General features: G+C 43.4%; 1 long non-coding RNA gene across 1 annotated transcript in view; it reads left to right on the forward strand.

Annotated features, from left to right (window-relative positions):
* The first annotated feature begins 6,430 nt into the window (after positions 1 to 6,430).
* Positions 6,431 to 18,385, forward strand: part of LOC140204164 (uncharacterized) — a 208,845-nt gene continuing 196,890 nt past the window's right edge. Inside the window, exon 1 of the long non-coding RNA XR_011887543.1 lies at positions 6,431 to 6,477. This is a non-coding gene — a long non-coding RNA (uncharacterized lncRNA). The remainder of the gene's footprint in view (positions 6,478 to 18,385) is intronic.

Genomic DNA, 18,385 nt, shown 5'->3' on the forward strand with positions numbered 1-18,385 from the left:
CATCTACTGCACTCCTCGATGCTCCACCGTTCACTCTGTAAGACTAACCCTTGTTGGTCCGAGTGAAGAGCAACAAATCACACTTACCTGCATTAAATTCTATCTGTCATTTTTCCAAATTGTCACGATCCTAATGCAAGCTCTGATAGTCTCCCTCACTGTCCACTACACTCCCGGTCCTGGAGTGATCTGCAAATTTACTGATCTAGTTAACCACATTATCATCCAGAACATTAATATAGACAACAAACAACAACAGACCCAGCACTGATCCCTGAGGAACTCCACTAGTCACAGACCTCCAGTCCAAGAAGCAGCCATCTACTACCACTCTCTGGCTTCTCCCAATGTGTAATCCTACTTGCTACCTCATCTTGAATGCTGAGTAACTGAAACTTTTTGACCAACCTCCCATGCGGGAACTTGTCAAATGCCTTGCTAAAATCCACCGCCTTGCCTTCATCAACTTTCCAGGTAACTTTCTCAAAAAACTCTGTAAGATTGGTTAGATATGACCTACCTGGACAAATCCAAGCTGACAATCCTTAATCAGCCTGTGTCTATCCAAATACTTACATGTCCGGTCCCTTAGAATACCTTCCAATAACTTTCCCACAACTGATGTCAGGCTCACTGGCCTATAATTTCCTGGTTTATTTTTAGAGCCTTTCTTAAACTGTAGAAAAACATTAGTATCTCACCCATCACTGAGTAAGATTTAAATATCTCTGCTACGGTTCCTGCAATTTCTGCTCTTGCCTCCCACAGGGTCCAAGGAAACACCTTGTCAGGCCTGGGGAATTATCCACCCTAATTTGCCTCAAGACAGCAAACATCACTTCTGCTGTAATCTGTACAGGATCCATGACATTGCTGCCGCTTTGCCTCACTTCTACAGCCCCTGTGTCCATCTCCTGAGTAAATATGGAAGGAACAAATCCATCTGAGATGTTTCTCTTTTGGCTCCACCATTCTGATCTTCCAGAGACCAATTTTGTTCCTTATAATTATTTTGCTCTCAACATAACTGTAGAATTCCTTGGGATTCTCTTTCACTTTGTCTGCTAGGGCAACCTGTCTGCTAGGGCAACCTCATGCCTTCTTTTAGCCCTCTTTAAGTGTTCTCTTGCATTTCTTATACTCCATAAGCACCTCATTTGTTCCTACCTGCCCATACCTGCTATGCACCCCTTTTTTCTCTTAACCAAGGCCTCAACATCTCTTGAAAACCAAGGTTCCCTAAACCTGTTAGCCTTGCCTTTTATGCTGAGAAGCACATACAAGCTTTGTACTCTCAAAATTTCACTTTGAAGGCCTTCCACTTACCAAATACACCTTTGCCAGAAAACAACCTGTCCCAATCCACACTTGCCAGATCTTCTTATACCATTGAAATTAGCCTTTCTCCAATTTAGAATTTCAATCTGCAGACCAGACCTATCTTTTTTTCCATACTTACTTTGAAATTAATGGCATGATGATCACTAGATACAAAGTGTTCCCTACACAAACTTCTGTCTCCTGCCTTGTCTCATTCCCTAATAGCAGATCAAGCATTATACACTCTCTCTCATTGGGATTTCTATGCACTGATTAAGGAAACTTCCCTGAACACATTTGACAAACTCTATCTCACTTAGTCTTTTTACAGTATGAGAGTCCCAGTCAATAGTGCAAAATTAAAATCACCTACTATAGGCGGAGAACAACATCAGGGACATGTTGCCCCGTCATTGGGCAGAGCTTAGAAGGATGACGGCATCTAACGGCAACTCCTTTGCTTGCATCTTCAGAAACAGCTCTATTTCTATCTTTAATATCTCTTTTTCTCATTTTCAGGGTTCTTTTGAAGACCCTGACCTGGAGTTACAGGCTGACTTCGTTACGTTGCGGACATGGGACCTGCTGTTGGGCCTCATGACTGGCCGCTTTTTGATATGCCAAGGATGTGGCCTGGAAGACTAGCGCACCTTTAGGGTGCTGGATTTTCGTGGCTCTGGAGGTGGGCGGACTAGAGGTCAGTGCCACTGCGTGATGCGTCGTGGGAGACAGAAGATCGAAAGCAATGAGCTGCTGGCTGTGTGCCCAGAGACCTGAGTTCTTAGGGCACAGAGATCAGAAAAAGCAGCACAACAGATTTTTAACACCATTGATCGGTGAGTTGTTTGTTATGTTTCCCCTCTCGCTGTGAAACGGGGACACCACTTTTTCCCTTATTAGGGAGCGAGAGAGCCTGTGGTATGTGAAATTACCGGGTGAACAAGTAGTCTTTGGGGTACTGCAAGTCTGTGTCTTTATTGATGCTTTGCTGCAGGCTTGAGTGCTCGGTGGGGGGGGTGCTAATGGATTTTTTGCTGGTGCGGGAGGGGGTGGGTCATTGCTTTGCTACTTCTTATGCATGGGAGAAGGAGCTGGGGGGCTTTGGGGTTCTAACATTTAATTGTCATTCATTCTTTGGGGCACTCCTCTGTTTTCATGGATGTTTGCGAAGAAAAAGAATTTCAGGATGTATGTTGTATACATTTCTCTTACATTAAATACAGTTATTGAAACCTATTGATATAAAACCTTATGTTTCTTGCAACAGTCTGTGATCTGTCTACAAATTTGTCCTTCTAAATTCTGTGGTCTGTTTAAGTGATCTATGATATAGTCCCATTAACATGGTCATACCTTCCTTACTCCTCAGTTCTATCCATAAAGCCTCACTAGACAAGTTCTCCAGTCAGTCCTGACTGAGCACTGTTTCCCTGACTAGTAACACCACCCCTCCTCCTTTCAACCCTCCACTCTGTCATGTCTAAAGCAGAAAAAACACTGGAATATTGAGCTACCAGTCCAGCTGCTCCTGCAACCAAGTCTCATTAATGGCTACAATATCATAATTCCAGGTGTTGATCCATGGCCTGAGCTCATCTGCTTTTCCTACAATGTTTCTTGCGTTGAAATATATGCAACTCCGGACATTAGTTGCACCATGCTCAACCTTTTGATTCCTGACATTGTCTGAGGTCTTAACAACATGTCTCCACAACCTCTCCACTATCTGTTCTGGCAGTCTTGTTTCCCATCTCCCTGCAACTCTAGTTTAAACACCACTCCCCATGCAGCCCTAGCAACCTTCCCGCTAGAATATTAGTCCCTCTCCAGTTCAGCTGCAAAATATCTCTTCTGTACAGGTCCCACATTCCCTGGAAGAGAGCCCAACACTGTAATCCAAAAATCTGATCCCTTCCCTCCTACAGCAACTCCTTAGCCACATGTTAAACTGTATAACCTTCCAATTTCTGGCCTTACTCATGTGGTTCTAGTGAACTGAGATCACTCTGGAGGTCTTTCCCTTTAATTTGGCACCAAACTCCCTGAACTTCCTTTGCAGAACTTCGCAACTCTTCTTACCCATGACATTGGTACCTACATGGACCATGACTACTGACTGTTCACCTTCCCGCTTAAGAATGCTGAGGATTGATCTGAGATGTCCCAGACCCTGGCACCTGAGAGGCCACATACTACCTGAGGATCTCATTCTCGTCCATAGAGCAAATCCCCTATCACCACAGCTCACCCCTTCTCCCTGCTTCCCTTCTGAGTCACAGGACCAGACTCAGTGCCAGAGACCTGACTTTCCTCTGCTAGGTAATCCCCCGCAACAGTATCCGAAGTGATATACCTATTGTTGAGGGGGAATGACCACAGAGGTACTCTGCACTGGCTCCTTAACCCCTTTCCCCTTCCTGTCACCCAGTTTTCTGTACCTGCACCTTGGGTGCAACTACTTCTCTGAATGTCTTATCTATCACTCCCTCACTTTCCCAAATGATCCGGAGTTCATCCAGTTCCAGTTCCACCTCCTTAACACAGATTGTTAGAAGCTACAACACTTCTTGCAGATGTAGTTATCAGGGACACTGGAGGTCTCCCTGCCTTCCCACATCCTGCAAGGAGCATTCAACTATCCAGTCTGACATTCCTACTGTTCTAACTGTGCAAATATAAGGAATGAAAACAACAAATAAACTGGGGGGTGGGGGTGGAATTTACCTGCAACTTTTTCGCCTTCTCTCACTTGCTACTCATTGCTGATGCCTCAAAGAGCTAAAGCCTCAAAATCCCCACTCTGACATTATCCATTTCAACAAAGGCCACTCCAGAAATGGCTGCTCTGCTTGTCCCTGCCTTATTTTAATTTGTCCTCACCAATCAATCCCCATTGTTGACTGGTTGCTTCTCAAAGCACCGAACTGCCGCAAATTGGTGCCTTTCATACTCAGTCAGTGAACCTGAGCGAGCTACGTCTCTCATGCTTCCAATTGAAGGGCCCATGCTTTGGTTTATATTTTATGCTTTACATTCTATATCCTCATTGTCCACATCTGGAAAGAGGAGATTATAGGGAACCTCAGAGAAGCTGTAATCCCAAACCTCTTTTAAAAAATGAAGGAAACTCATTGCCCTATTCTTTCTGAATCACCTCCTTCCGGTGGCTGAAGAGCTGTTCCCCAAATTGCAGACGGATTCCGACCATCCAGAGGCACAAAGGACACGATCTTCACTGCACAGTGATCAAATTAATCACTATACATGGGTTTCTTCAATGTCACTAAAGTCACTAAATGAGGCAGAGCAGTGAAACCTTCCTCAGGTTCAGCTGCAGACAACTTAGTTCCACCTTAGCCCTGCTCCACAATGGCCTGGAACTAGCCACTGAGTCTGCAAAAGAACCAATCTTAGTGAAAGCTGGTTTCAAACAAGATTGCATCATTCTTCCAGCAAACTCCCATGGGAATGGACATGCACTTTAGTACTAATGGGATGCTGTTCAATCCATGGCAGCTACATTCCAGAAACAAAGCTACCTGAACATCAATAGTCGAGCTGCTTGTATGCATGCATTTGTGTACAATCAGAGGCTAAAATTCTCATTGATTTGTAGACAGAAGCATATGAGGGGATGAGCCTAACACTCAACATTCATAATACCAAACTGCTGTACCAAACTGCCTGTACTGTGCCACTGTAACAATAAAAATTACAGCAAAACCCTGGCCAATGTGGATCATTTCCCATATTCTAGAGGCCACTTCCATTTGAAGGTATTCACTGATAACCCCGCTGCCTTTAATGAGCCAAATAGCTTCTGGTTGATTGATGAAATACCTTAGACCTGGCTCAAAACTTAGAGTCTTCAGGGCAAAGTTATCCATGCCTTCCTTTATTCTCTAAGATCTTGAATACGTACAGAAGGTAGCTCAAGACACTGAAAAGCCATCTCCAAAAAATCCTCCAAACTCACGGTAAGGTAAGTGAACCACCATCAGGGTCCTCTCCCAGATCAACATCCTAATCACCAAGGCCCACACTATACTCACACAGGTACATTGGGCAGGCTAAGTAGTTCACATGGCTGCCAGCAGGCTCCCGATGTAGATGTTCTGTTCCAAGACAGTCGTGAGAAGAGATTACCAGATTAACAGAAAAAAAAACCACTTCAAAGATGTGTTCAAAGCCTCCTAGAAATAATGGAAATCCCCAATGAATCCCAGAAATTGCCAATGAATTCTGGGAATCCCCCGGCCTACGAATGCTCAAAGTGGAAAAGGAATTTTGTGATTGCATTGAAAACTTCAGGTCTATTATCGGAAGCAAACAGAAACCCTGCAAAGCTGCTACCAGGTTCTACATAGGTATCACCCAAATCACTTAGGGATGATTTCTACTCTGTCACATTGGTGAGGTCACCTCAGTGACTTAAAGAAAGAGAAACCAAGACAGTTGGGTAAGACGGGTAAAAGATTATGATCGGTGCAAAACGAGCATCAGCAGTAGAGTTGTTTTCACTATATTACTAATTAAATTGAGATGCTTCCACTTACAGAGCTGGGGTAAAAGGGAAAGAACAATCCCAGTGATATTTTCTGACTTCACTCTTCCAGCTGGAAGCAGAACCTATTTTTGAGTGCTTTGGAGAATTGGGCATGTAAAATTGGAAAATCACCATCCATGTTAAGGGCAATATAGTATCTGAAAAATGGGTAAATTTGGCTTGATGTATTTATGAACAGAAACAGTGATGAAAGCAGAAAGATTTTCTTTTCCATTATATTTAATTAATGGGCCGGGGATGTACACGGAAAGAGAACATTTTTACTCCCTTGTTGATTGGAGTCAGCTTTCACAGCCAGAGATTAATTTCTCTATTGTTCATGTTGCAGCTGAATCCTGAGGAACATCCTGATGGTTCGCCAAGAAACGTTTGGATCAAGTTTTCTTGAGAACTTCAGTTAAAAATATCCATTTTGCAATTTTTTGTGCCTCAGGGCACAGTCTCTTTGCTTCGTGATTTAATATAAACACAAACAGGAAAGAATGAGGAGAGATTTTATACAAAAGCTCACAACCCTGAAATTATTCCCATTCCAAGGTAAACATTTGAACAGATATTTCCTTTAACCGAGGTACAGGGGAGCTCTTCAGGTTTGCATGGCATCTTAATGTTTTCTCCTGGGAATGCATGGGCAATTGAATTTGTTTTATTAAGCATGTACTGTATATCCTTTCAGTGAAAGTTTACACCTTTGAATCACTCCCTATTTTGTATCATATTCCATGAAGTGCTCCTGGAAAGTTGCAATTATTGCGGTCAGTGTTCAGTTGTTACAAGATTGTGCTACCTTCTTTGTTTAATCGATGCCATGCAATGTCCTCTGTCTGGATTTGTTCAGGATTCTCTCATTTCAAAGGCTTTGATAGATTTTCTATTAGCTGTGCAGTATTTATTTTATTTTGGGGTTATGGTATATTTTCTCCTAAGTGGAGTTCCAGTGCTTTTCTGCTGGTGCATGCTGTGTGCTTAAGTTGTGATAATTATCACTTTTATATGATTGCCATTGGATATTTGGCCACTAGTTGCAGAACGTGGGAGAATTTGATAGAAATGGAGAAGATAATAGGTCACAGTAGAAACTAGTGGGGGGAATGACATAGACTCAATGGGCCAAATGGTCTCCATCTATGTTATAAGGAAATATGGAAATACAGCAATCTCTTTCTTCTTTAGACCAATGACTGAGCGTCTTTAGGTCGTGGATCTTTCATCATATTCCTTAATTCTTTTTTTCAGTACCCTGAATACAATATTGTGGACATCAACTATCTTAGCTTCTGGAAATAATGCCACAAAATTCCTATTTCTCAACCATCCTTTCCTCCGATTAGTGTAAATTGCCCTGTATGCTGCTGACAGTGTCTGGAGTGAACCGATTGGAATGGGGCGAAGAGTGGGTAGTGGCCAGAATTAGCAGAGGAATAGAATTGCACTGAGAGACAACATGGATTCAATGGTCCCAAATGGCCTCCTTTTATATCATAAGGAAATATAGCAATATAGCAGTTTATTCCCATTTTAGATCAATCATAGATCCTCTTGATTATGATCTTTGATAATCTTTTAAAATTTATTTTTCAGGATCCAGACTTTATTGTGCATCCTTAATTCTTGCTAAGAGGATGGTGGTGAGCTGCTGTTTTGAAGCAATGCAGTACTCCTAGTGGAGTCACTCCCATGGTGCTGTTGGATAGACAGTTTGAGGACTTAAACCCAGCAATGATGAAGGATAATGATATCTTTTCAAACCAAGGTCGCATGCAGCTTGGAAAGAAACTGGCAGCTGGGGTTATTCCCATGTTTTTCTCTTTTATCATGTTAGTGCTGTGTGGGGAATTGATGGTTGGGTTTGTGGGTGAAATACCAAATATCTGCTTTGTGCTGGATGGTGTTGAGCCACTTGAGGATTGTTGGAGATTCACTCTATGATATGCCTTATATACAGTATGTGAGCATCAGAAAGTGAATCATTTGGCACAGAATCTTTGGCCTCTGATTCAACCTAGTAGCTGTGGCATTCTATAGCTGGTTCAATTCAGATTCTGGTCAATGGTGACCCTACAGAATACTGAAGGTGGGCAAACTAGTTTCATGCAAATGAATGTCAAGAGTAGGTGGTTAGCACTCTCTATTTAGGGGAAACGGCCCTTTCCAGGAACCTATGTGGAACAAATGTTATACAGTGACTCGTGAGTCAACGCAAGAACAGTGACTTGGGCCTATTGAATGCTGACTCGGTGTGCTTTACCTGCTGAGGAGCTGCAAATGCAATTGAATGTTGTGAAATCATCCTCAGCAATGATCTCATGAAGTAAGGAAGATGACTGATGAAGTAGGTTGAATCTACTACATCACCCAGCAAAACTCCCACAGTAAAACTCCCACAGTGATGTCCTGGGGATTTTGGGTGCATAAACTCCAGTAACTATGACCATCATTTTTTTTCTGTGAGCTATGAATTCAGTCATTGGATTTATGTCACTATCAAGCTCATTTTTAACAAGGCTCCCTAATTCCATATCCATATCCATATCCATCCATTCAGCCACCCTCACTTCTCCTCTGCAACATGGCTCCTTGATGCATGTTTGGACCAGAGGAGAATGCTCCCGGTAAAACCTAAACTGACATCAGCAAACAGGTAAGAAATCCCACTTGGTATCTCTGCTGATAACATTTTCTTTCACATACTGATGACTCAAGGACATCTCAAGTTCCATCACTCTGGTGCTCCCCAGGGCTGTGTGCCCAGCACGTTGTAGTTCACACTGCTGACTCACGACTGCGCTGCCAGATCCAACCCAAACCACATCATCACGTTTGCTGATGATACAACAGTGGTTGGCCTTATCAACAACAATGAATAGGGGGGACATGTCAAATGGTGTGAGGAGGACAATTTGAGTCTCAGTGTCGACAAAAGAGATGATCGTGGACTTCAGAAAGGCGCAGGTCGATCACTCTCCATTGCATGGCTTTGCCGTGGAGAGAGTGAAAAGCACAAAGTTCCTTGGTGTGCACATAATGGATGTTCTAACCCGGACCCACACAACCTCCTCATTAGTCAAGAGGACACAGCAGCCTCTTCACTTTCTGAGGAGATTGAGATGTGCAAGGCTTCCCGCCCCCATTCTAACAACTTTCTATGGGAGCATTATTGAGAGTGTCCTGTCTGACTGCATCATTGTGTAGTACAGAAGCTGCAAGGCATCAAACCACAAGGCCCTACAGAGGACAGTAAAAACTGCCGAGAGGATCACTGGGGTCTCTCTCCCCCTTATTTGTGACATAACCACTAGTGTCGTATAAAAGGAATGAAGCATTGTTGGGGATCCCTAACACCCATTCCATAATCTCTTTGACTCACTACCATCAGAAAGGTGGTACAGGAACATCAGGGCTAGGACCACCAGACTGGGTAACAGTTTCTTCCTTCAGTCTGTGAGACTTGTGCTGTGCACGACATGCACTTTGAATTATATTTTAATAACTTATTTGTGGTAATATTTTTGTTTTACGTGTTGTGTGTGACATATGTTTTGTGGGTGCACCATGGTCTGGAGACATGTTGTTTTCTTTGGTTGAACATTCAGATGACACTAAATTTGAACTTGAACCTAGAGAAGAGCCTTTGGGTGGTATCAAGTCGGGTTGGATTTGTCATGCCTGTTTGTAATAGGACATAGCTGTGCAATTTCCCACACTGTTGGGCAGATGTGTGTGTTCTAACTGTACTGGCACTGCTTGGCTAGAGACTCCACAGATGCTGCCTGGCACACTGAGTTCCTCCAGCGGCTTGTTTTCTTGGCTATTGTCACATTTGATTCTGGAGAACAGCTTTTGAAATGAAAGCTGGGATTTTGTATGGTCCCATGGTCTTTGAAGTATTTGATATTAAAATGGATGTTAAAAAAAGGCTTCTGTAACGGTAGTGCTCTCTGAAGGAAGTTGTGACGGATCAACTATTGGGTGGTCTGAATGAACATAGCTGTGAATGCATAATTTTTCTCATTAACACTCACGCGCTTGGTCCCACCACCAACGGGGATGGGAGTTGTATACTTGTCCACTAGATGTGCTACCACTGCAGAGCTTCAGTCTGATTGGAGGGTTGTGAAATCACTTAGGTGTCCATGCTTGACACTAATTTTACTGTTTAGCACTAAAATAATCCAGTGTTACAGATTCATTAGACTGCCACCTCATCATTTTTTTTAAAGTATGCTCTGTGCATGCCAATTTACATGCCTTTTTGAGCCAAACTTGGCAGTAGCAGTGAAGAGGAATAAGCCTGGCCATTAGGTTACAGATGTAGTGCTGCGCATTTTCTGCTGCTGCTGCTAATGGCCCACAGCTCCTCGAGGATACCCTTGCCCTGCCAAGCTATTCTGAATCTATCCTACTTAGTACAGGTGTGGTGCCACACATGGTGAAGAGTGCCCTTTGAGTGAAGACAAAACATCACCTCCACAAGCAGCTGCTGAGGTCATTTCTATCAATGTAAAACTGGACAGGTACACTTGCCACAGGTAGACTGGTGAGGTCGAGGTCTAGTACGTTATGACCATGCTGTGGTTTGCTTACCAAATCTGGCAGCAATATCCTTCTGGGCAGGACTAGCATTGGCAATATATTGAAGTTTCACCATAAAAAGTACAGCTTGTGCCCTGCTATCTTCAGTGCTTTTCAAAGTACGGGGGTGCCTTAGTCATTAGCTCACAGAAGATGATCGTGATAAACGGGAGGAAGTTTCCTTGCCCATGTTCGATCTGATGCCGTGTGACCTCAAGAGGATCGAATCAGTTTTAATGATGTGATCCCCCTCCTTCTCTGTACATCAGTGCACAACAATCTCTGGTAAGTGTGGCATGTCAAAGGGACAGGACATTCTCAGGAACTGTGATGCACATAGTTTCATTCTATGGTTACAAATGGTCTTCCATTTCAGACTTCGGTCTGTAGATGATTATGAGGCTATTGCATGGTCATCAGGGCTGGCAGCAATGTTGTCGGAATTTGGTGCCAAATGGCCTACAGGGTTTTATTCTTTTTTCTAGGTTGCTACGCTGTTTCAGAGGCCATTTAAAAGTCAAACAGAGAGATGGGCCCTGAGATATATATATATAGATCATGTACATTAATGAACTAGAAGAGTTTTTAATGACAAATATTTAGTAGCTTTTTGTGTGATTGTTATTACTTGGTTCTGATGTATTTTTCTCTCCCCAAATTTCAGATTAGTAACCAAATTTAAATTTCCCAATACCTGTGGTGGCATTTGAACTTGTGTCTCTGGATTGTTAGTCCAGGTCTTTGCATCACTACACTGGTAATTTAACAAGACCATATCTTTGTCTATTGTGCTGTAATGACTACCACAACTTCTGAATTCTGAAACCTACTTGAGATTGGAATACTATACAAGAGATGCTGAAAAATAGCTTCTCATCTGTATGGGAAGTGGTGCAAAAAAAAAGCACATCCCACTTAGGATATCTGCCAAGTGTACTCTGTCTGTGTTCCAAAGTGTCCATACTCTCTCTCAACAGGCAGAGCTATTAGTATTCATGTACTCTAGTGTGTGTGAAGACACTGCCTACTATTCTCCAAAGTTTTCATTCAGGCATTACTTTAGTTGCAGCTTTTGTTTCCCTTTCCTGTCCTCAACTGGCATCATAAAAGGCATTACAAAATGAAGAGAGGAAATCTGTGTCCCCGTGCTAATGTTCATGTTGACTGAATTTCAAGATTGCTTCCAGAACTGTCCAGCCTAAATCCACAGGTAGTGTTGTCTCGAACTGACAGTTTGTGTTTAATGAATTCTACAGAGAGGCTCAGGATTTCCTGGGGCAACTGTTATACTCTGTCTTGTCCTTTACTAAATCCTGTTTTATATGAATCCCAGTCTTCCACACAAAAGTGAACCTAGTTTCACTGAAGGTTGTAATGGTTGAAGAAATGCTTTTGTGCTTTCTCTCAAAGATTAAACACTTCTATGTTCCAGCTGAAGAAAAAAATGGGTAAAGCTTTGACCAGTTTACACGTACATCTTTAAGATTTGGTAGAAATCACTATCAAATTACAGAAGACAAAAAATATGAAGTGCTTTGTCATCAGAATATTTTAAGAGACGCCGAGGAGCTTGTGTTATAGAACCATCAAAACTTTAGAAATAATTGAGCAAAGAGTGATATTTTCAGGCAATCAGAATAAAAGAGTTAGAGCAGGAAACCCTTTCACTTACCACCCCATTAGCCTTCACATCCGTAACTTCTGCCATCTCCAACATCTTTCCCTCCCCCCACTTTCTGCTTTCGGCAGGGATCACTCCCTACGTGACTCCCTTGTCCACTCGTCCCTCCCCACTGATCTCCCTCCTGACACTTATCCTTGCAAGCAGAACAAGTGCCACACCTACCGCTACACCTCCTCTCTCACTACCATTCAGGGCCCCAAACAGATTTTCCAGGTGAGTTGACACTTCACCTGTGAACCTGTTAGGGTCACCTACTGTATCTGGTGTTCCGAGTGTGGCCTCCTGTATATCGGTAAGCCCTGACCTAGACTGGGAGTTTGCTTCACTAAGCACCTACTCTCCATCCACCAGAAAAAGTGGGATCTCATGGTAGCCACCTACTTCCAATTCCCATTCTGATATGTCAGTCCATGGCCTCCTCTACTGCCATGATGAGGCCTTACTCAGGTTGGAGGAGCAACACCTTATATTCCGTCTAGGTAGCTCCAACCATATGCCATGAACATTGATTTCTCAAACTTTCGGTAGTTGTCCTGCCACTTCACCATTCCCCATTTCTGTTTCCCTCTCTCACCTTATCTTCTTACCTGTGCATCACCTCCCTCTGCTACTCCTCCCCCTTCCCTTTCTTCCATGGTCTTCTATCCTCTCCTATTAAACTCCCCCTTTTCAAGTCCTTTATCTCTTTCACCAATCAACTTCCCAGCTCTTTACTTCACCCCCTCCTCTTCTCCTGGTTTCACCTATCATCTACTACCTTGTACTTTTTTCATCCCTCCTCCCATCTGACCTCTCATCTTATTTTTTCCAGTCCTGATGAAAGGTCTCAGCTGAAATATCAACTGCTTATTCCTTTCCATAGATGCTGTCTGGCCTGCTGAGTTCCTCCAGCATTTTGTGTGTGTAACTGTATCACAGGCTTTGACTTTAACGCAGTGAATCTAACAGGCAGATCTTCTAACAACCAGCAAGCTGCCTGAGCTCAGCAGTCATACACCATTTGGAGCAGGGTGTTTATTTCAAATGTTCTGAGCTCATTCTTGAGAGGGAATCTCTGGTTTCTAGTGCATCAGCAAGACCCTTGCCAGCACAGGCCTTTTAAGGCAGCCGCCCCATCTCTTGAAAGTCTTTGACAGATGGGAAGGCCCTGCCCACAGTAATACTGACCGTTGCTCTGAGATACGTTAATGTCTAGATATCTGGCTGCTCAAGCAAGGCTTTGACTACTTCATGATTCTAGTCTAGAACTAGGAATAGATACTTTGGTTATTGTTTCAGAGACAAACGTTAATATTGAGAAAAATTATGTATAATTAACTTGTTGCAAAGATGGAGAACATCCTAGATAGAGAAGAAAAAGATGAAAAATTAATTTTTGTATCATTTAAGTAATACTGAAACAGGGCAGTTTTATACATCACATGTTAAACGTTCCATTCCTTGCCTTTTGGTTCATTCTTTTAATCACACCCAAACCTTGGCAATCATTAGTAGTGGACATTTGAGGTAAGTGATGTCATTCTTTTTTTTCAAATCTTTTTTCCCAGTGTCTTACTGACACAGAGCCTCTTCCCACATGTCACTCCCCTGGTGGATGAGACAAACCATTCTCCTTCCTCTGTTCATGAATCTAACTAAGGCTTGACTCCTTCCCCCTCCACCTTTGTGGCTAATTGGATCAGCAGATTTGCTGATGACACCTAGGTTGGGGGTGTAGTGGACAGCGGGGAAGGCTACCATGGCTTGCAGCAGGATCTGAAACAGCAGCAAAACTGGACTGAAAAATGGCAGGTGGAATTTAATGCAGACAAGTGCGAGGTGTTGCACTTCAGTAGGACCAACCAGGTAGGTCTTACACAGAAAACAGGAGGACACTGAGGAGTGCGGTAGAACAAAGGGATATGGGAATACAGGTCCATAATTCATTGAAAGTGGTGTCGCAAGTAGATATGGTTGTAAAGAAAGAGTTTGGCACATTGGCCTCCATGAATTAAAGTATTGAGTACAGGAGATGGAACTTTATGTTAAAGTTGTATAAAACGTTGATGAAGCTGAAGTTGGAGAATGATGTGCAGTCATTTACCTACAGGAAAGATGTAAATACGGTCGAAGGAATTCAGAGAATATTTACAAAGATGTTACTGGGGCTGAGGACGCTCTATATTGGGAGGCGTGATGGTGGCTGTTATTGTTCAGGTATAAGTCTGTGTGAGCGGGTTTCCCATACATGCCATCTCCGAGGTTACCGTCCAGTTTCCATCGTATTAGAATTTCCTGTGCAGGAACAGGAGGCAATCATTCTTCTCCATCTCCATTGTAAATTTAATGTTTGGATGTATACTGATTCAGATGCTTGTGGGAGTGCCTGGAGTCCACGAGGCCACAGTATGAAGGTGTCATTGACGTATCTGAAGAAGCATTTGGGGGGTAAGGGTGATGAACTCAGAACCCTCTCCTAGCTGATGCCAACAGTGATTCCATGGCCACTTTGTCTGTTTGTGCATAATAGTTCCCCTTATAGAGGAAGTACATTGATGTAAGGCTGTGTTCAACAAGGTTAATGCTACCCTTATCAAACCTTGACCATAGGAACCAGGCTGTCCTTAATGGGAACTCTCGTGAACAAGAACCCAATGTCGGAACTGAAGTCAGTCGAATTTGCGATGTGATGCTCACAGCTCCCAGCAAAGGGAGACAACATGGTCATTAAATGCTTAGTGAGGTAGTAAGTTGGAGAATCTATCCCGCTGATGACAGGCCTGGGGGGTTGGGGTGAGGGAGGAGCCCCTCTTGTGTATCTTAAGGAGCCCGTAAAGTCTCGGTTGTACCGGTGCTTGAGCCAGAAATGCCTATATATGTCTGCTGGCAGTCCGGATTTCTTCAGTAAAGTGGAGGTCATCCTGACAATCACATCCATGGGATCGCGCTGTAGAATCCTGCAGGCGGGATTGTACAGAATCTGTTGGACTTTCCTGTGGTATTCCTCAGAGGATATCAGGACCATTGCATTTCCTTTGTCCGCTGGTAAAATCATGATGGCTGGGTTTCACCGTAGTGCCCAGAGGACCAGTCACTCTCCTCTTGTAATGGTCAGTTTTGGCCAACTGGATCTTTTGAGGCCATGCAGACCTCTATCCTTAACTCCTCCGCAGTATCCCGTGGTAGGTTTTGGATTGCTTGCTCTACTCTGCCAATGTAGCCCCGATAAGGTATGACTCTGGGAACCGGAGCGAAGTTTAGCCCCTTGGACTGATCTAGATGCCTTGTCGATACTTTGCACAGTTCGATTGATGACAATCCTTTTTGGGTCCAATTGTGAGATAGCTGCATTTTGTTTGGATTGTTTGTTGTATTTCCTGACCTGTCTTGCTGTGTTCCTTCATGAAACTAATTCACCTTGGCAGTGGTGGACCTGTCAATGTACTCCCAACCACGAGGAGACAAGAGGGCATGTTTCTATGCTGTACAGTACCTTTCTGTGACCCTCTGACAAGTCTAAGTGAAGCCGAGCCCTCTGTCCATACTCCCAGGATCTCACTCTGAATGCCGAGCAGTGTATATCAGCCAGAAGGGACGCACAGTCGAAATGTGCATCAAGGAGCACAGGAGGTGTATCCATTTGGGTTACCTGGAGAAATCAGTAGTAGCAGAACATTGCATTCGCAAAAGCCATAGGATTGACTTCGTTGGCACAAAAACTACTGTGCTGCTCCAATGGCTTTTAGGTCTGCCTGGTAAAGGAGGCCATTGAAGTAAAACTAGAGGAAATTAATTTTAACAAAGACGGAGTCTTACTCTAATTAAGAACTGGAATTCGATAGTAAACAAAGTGGGAGAGCGGAAACCTGATTGGATGAAGACTAACCAATCAGGAGGGACAGAATACAGGGGAATAAATACCACCAGACCAGACTTACCCAGGCATTATCCCTGAAGAAGATGGCAGGATCTGTCATTGAAGCATCGGTTATAATCGATATCTGCATCTGGCTGGAAGCCCAAGAAGTGTTTAGATGTCATATATGCTGGGAAAGCACTAGATCCTTTTTCAAAGATTGAATAGGTTACAACTTCATTCCTTGGAATGTAGAAAATTGAGGGGAGATTCAATAGAGGTATACAAAATTATGAGCATTCTAGATAGAGTAAATGCAAGTAGACTTTTTCCACCGAGCTTGATGTGACTACATCCTGAGGTTATGGGTTAAGGTGAAAGGTGAAAAGTGTAAGGGGACCATGTGGGGAAACATCTTCACTCAGAGGGTTATGAGAGTGTGGAATGAGATGCCAGCACAAATGGTGCATGTGACCTCAATTTCAAAGTTTAAGGTAAGTTTGGATAGGTACATGGATGATGGAGGAGTATGGAGGGCTGTGGTTGCAGTTTGGGTCAATGGGAGTAGGCAGTTTAAATGGATCATCATAGACTAGATGGGCCGAAGGGCCTGTTTCTGTGCTGTACTTTTCTGTGACTCTATGACAAAGTCTAAGTGAGGCGGAGTCCCTGTGTCCATACTCCTATGGTCTCACTGAGAATAAGGCTGCTGGCCTCTCCAAAGGTCACCATGCCCCAATGCAGAATGTCACTGCCTGGTAAAGGAAGCTGTCTGCTGAAGCAAGAACAGAGAGACTCCTCTGAAACACTGGGCCTCGTGCTGCATATTGCTCTTCTTTCTTCACTTCTGGAACAACCTACCCAAGAGCAACGTGGGAGCACCTTCGCTGGAAGGACTGCAATGGAGCAAGAAGGCACCTCACTGTCACCTTCAACATTACATGTTCTTGCAGTATTTTGTATTATTTAATATTGCAAAACAGTTATTTTATAATAAAATTTGTGTATGTATTATGTACAACATATAAATACGTGTGTCAAATGGTTGTTGTGATACGTCGAGTGTGGTAGTGTAGTGGGTAGTGCTTGTCGCTCTCATTTTCAGCTTCCACCACTGTCTTTTTAAAATGAGAGCTGAATGTGTACGTCTCTCCCTGCCAGCACATAGTTTCTCTAACAGCAAGCCTCATGTAGTACCTGCTCGCTGGTGACACAGGGAAACTGAACACCTTTCGGACGCAGGCTAAAATACAGAGGACATGGAGGTGGTCTGGGCCCTGCAAATGCAGAACAGAGGCCCACTGGTGTATGGACAAGTCCTGGTGCTCATGGACCAGACTCCTAGCTATGAGTAACTGGCCCCCACTGCCTTGTGGGCAGCCATGGAAGAGAAGAAGGCTACGGGAATAAACCTAGACAGAAAATCCAGAGTGGAGCCCCTAAGGCGGCTAGATATCATTGAACATCCTTCCGGCAGCTCCTGCAGCCCGGCTGTTGGCAAGTGTATTGCTTCACTTTCCTTTGGACGGCACTGGTGAGGCCGAGAGGGGGATCTTGACAACTGGGCATTCCAGCATCTCCATACCTTTCACCCAGGCATGAACTCCATTGTCCTTCAAGATAGGCAGATGCCATCATCACCATCATCACATAAATATAACGTTGTAACATATGGAGGATGACAGGTGACTTGATAGAGATGTGTAAGATGATAAGAGGCATAGACAGAGAGGACAGCCAGTGCCCTTACCCCAGAGGAGAAATGACTTTTGTAAGAGGGCAGAGTTTTAAGGTGATTGTAAGAGAGTATAGGGGGTACGTGAGAGGTAGTTTTTTTTTACACTTATGCCTGGAATGCATTGCCAGGGTGGTGAAAGAGGCAGATACATTAGGTACATTTAAGAGACTTTTACATAGACACATGAATGAATGACAAATGGAGGGATATGTTAGATTGGAGTAGATCAGCACAACATTGTGGGCTGAAAGGCCTGTACTGTACTGTACCATTCTATGTACTATACCTTCTATAACAGCACCATCAATATGCCACAACAGTAGGATTTCATTCTCACCTCCATTAGTGATGATCAATGGAAGCACAATGTTTAACAGGATTTCCAATATGTATCTGTATCTCTGCGATGAATCTGTTAACACAACCCCGGAAAGATTTATTACTCAAAAAGGTTTCCTATAACTTCACATTCTCATTATTTTTGACTGCTTCTGTTGCTCTTTTGTTCTTTAAAGCTGTTGAAGTGCTAACAGCAGAGTGGAAGATCTGACAACAGAGGAATTCCTCACCGCCGGAGGAAACGGAATTAGCACCAGCAAGTAAACAGCCACAAACTCGAGAGGCTGCCAAGGAAACTTAAAATTGTCATTTTAACCAGATATATAAAGT

This window comes from Mobula birostris, chromosome 10 (assembly GCF_030028105.1).
Source record: "Mobula birostris isolate sMobBir1 chromosome 10, sMobBir1.hap1, whole genome shotgun sequence".
NCBI lineage: Eukaryota > Metazoa > Chordata > Chondrichthyes > Myliobatiformes > Myliobatidae > Mobula > Mobula birostris.